At 40.9% G+C, this 2,500-nt stretch overlaps 1 protein-coding gene across 2 annotated transcripts in view; it reads right to left on the bottom strand.

Moving 5' to 3' along the window:
- The window catches only part of LOC130100549 (transcription activator BRG1), a 55,781-nt gene that overhangs the window by 37,996 nt on the left and 15,285 nt on the right, over positions 1–2,500 (bottom strand). The gene's annotated exons all lie outside the window — the stretch shown is intronic.

The raw sequence follows: 2,500 nt of genomic DNA, 5'->3' as shown, positions 1-2,500 counted from the left end.
TACGCGGACGATGAACGCTGGTGTCTTTTCCATTTTTCCTGTAGCGCTTTAAAGGAACACTCCGACTTTTTGGGACTTTAGCCTATTCACCTTATCCCCCAGAGTTAGATAAGTCCATACATACCTTTTTCATCTCCGTGCGTGCTATAAGTCTGTTTGACGCACCCACCGCTAGCCTAGCTTAGCACAAAGACTGGATGTAAATGGTTGCAGCTAGCATACTAATCCAAATAAGTGACAAAATAGCGCAAACATTTTCCTATTTACATGTTGTGATTTGTATAGTCACAGAGTGTACAAAAAACAAAGTCACATGAGACACAGACATATTTGAACCGTATAAATACTGGGAACTATATTCTCTGAAGGCGAAGCACTGCTACTTGGGCGGAGTGATAGCCGCAGCACCTGAGACGCGCCGTGGTGAGGAGCAGAGAGCGCGTCTCAGGTGCTGCGATTATCACTCCGCCCAAGTAGCAGTGCTTCGCCTTCAGAGAATATAGTTCCCAGTATTTATACGGTTAAAATATGTCTGTGTCTCATGTGACTTTGTTTTTTGTACACTCTGTGACTATACAAATCACAACATGTAAATAGGAAAATGTTTCCGTTATTTTGTCACTTATTTGGATTAGTATGCTAGCTGCAACCATTTACATCCAGTCTTTGTGCTAAGCTAGGCTAGCGGTGGGTGCGTCAAACAGACTTATAGCACGCATGGAGATGAAAAAGGTATGTATGGACTTATCTAACTCTGGGGGATAAGGTGAATAGGCTAAAGTCCCAAAAAGTCGGAGTGTTCCTTTAAAACTGATTTAAAGACGGCATTGCTTGACTTGAAGTCTTCATCCCTTATGATGTTGTATTTTGTAATGTGACGGTTTATACCTGCTCTGAGACGCATCAAACTTGCAACACTGTATTCGCGTCCAGCGGTAGACTGAACAGAGGCATAAAACTCCCGAAATGTCTCATTTAAAAGAGAAGCAGAGTAACGTTAGGTCTCGAAATCACAATTGTTCTGTCTTTGGCGCAACAAGTCACTGAAAGTGTTAACTGCCCATTTAGTTGTCTTTTTCGTATTGACCTCATCTTTGTCGTATTCGATCTTATCTAGCTCTGTCTTTTCCCTCAAAAAAAAAAGAAAAAAAAAGCCTAAAACGTATCTAAGTAATATACAGTAGTAGGCTATTTCGTTGTCACCCTGCCTCTCCAAATGCATAACTGTCATTAACAAAATGCAATAATGCAGTTACAGCTGAAAAAGTACTTGGGTGTTTTATTTTATATTTACCGGTCAATAATGCAATCGCTGCTGTCTGTCCCATAGAAGAACATGACAGCCCGCGTATGTTTTGGAACTATTGGGGCTTACATGAACCACGTGACAGCCATCGCGAGCGATCAAAGAGCGTCGCAACTCTTTCTCTCTATGGCTCTGAGCCTACCTAACGTTTTCATATGTGTCTCTCTCTCTCACTCTTTTGCAAGTGTAACTCTGTTACTAATAGGGATGGCCCGATACCATTTTTTTTCAAACCGATACGAGTACGAGTATTTACATTTGTGTACTTGCCGATACCGAGTACCGATACCGATATTTCTACCGCAAAAGTAATAGGCTCCCAGAAAAGAAGACGACTATTTTAGAACACAGGTTAGAAGACTGTTTTTATTTTCTTCTCTGCTTGTTTTAACAAGTCTAAAAATAAATAAAAATTAGTAAAATAATAAATGTATTAACACACAAACCACTGTTAATTTAACATAAAAGCAAGCAGGCTACTGCGTGCATGGTCTGGCATGACTGAATGCGCGCAAAGTGCGCTCCCTTAATAAATCCTAAAAGCTGACAGTTCATCGCGATCTCACACATCTCTGTTATTATCAATGAAGCTGACTGCACAATCAATCTTTCATAATATCCACACTTTGTTCGTTATAATTAGAGGATTTGCCAGCATACAGAATTCAGCACTGAACAAAAAAGTCCGTTTTGAGCGGTGAGGGGAGTCTATCTTAAATGCTTCTGATTGGCCTTTGCGTTCCAGAAATCAACACATATGTCTGTGATTGGCTACATCGCTCAACGCTGTAACCATGTTATGAATAGAAACTCTGGCCTGTAAATCGATTCTATTTTGTTGTAGTTGTTCTTGTTGCTTTTCTGCAAGAGATGAATAAAAATCTTTTAGTTTTTATGTTTTATTCATAGATATTTCTAGTTTGCGGGAGTCCCGCGAATCGTTTTATTCTCCCGTAACCCGCACACACAGAGTGAGTGCATTACCGCCCGCGCGCGCGCTCGGCCATCAGATCTATGATGCGTCTTCAGATGTTTAATTAGATTGCTGGTGTTAAACGATGTACTTTCTTTCCCTCCTCTCGACACCTTAGCTGAACATAACTCACAGTCTGCCTTGCTGTTGTCATCATCCCTTATCTTGAAATGAGCCCAAACCGCCGACATTATACTTTCCTATGCCTCAGTTCACCTCGA

The sequence above is a fragment of the Rhinichthys klamathensis genome, unplaced genomic scaffold, assembly GCF_029890125.1.
Source record: "Rhinichthys klamathensis goyatoka isolate OS25496 unplaced genomic scaffold, OSU_Roscu_1.1 h1tg000244l_1, whole genome shotgun sequence".
Classification (NCBI taxonomy): domain Eukaryota; kingdom Metazoa; phylum Chordata; class Actinopteri; order Cypriniformes; family Leuciscidae; genus Rhinichthys; species Rhinichthys klamathensis.
Note: the sequence above shows the minus strand (reverse complement) of the source record. Positions and strands in the feature narration are given on the sequence as shown.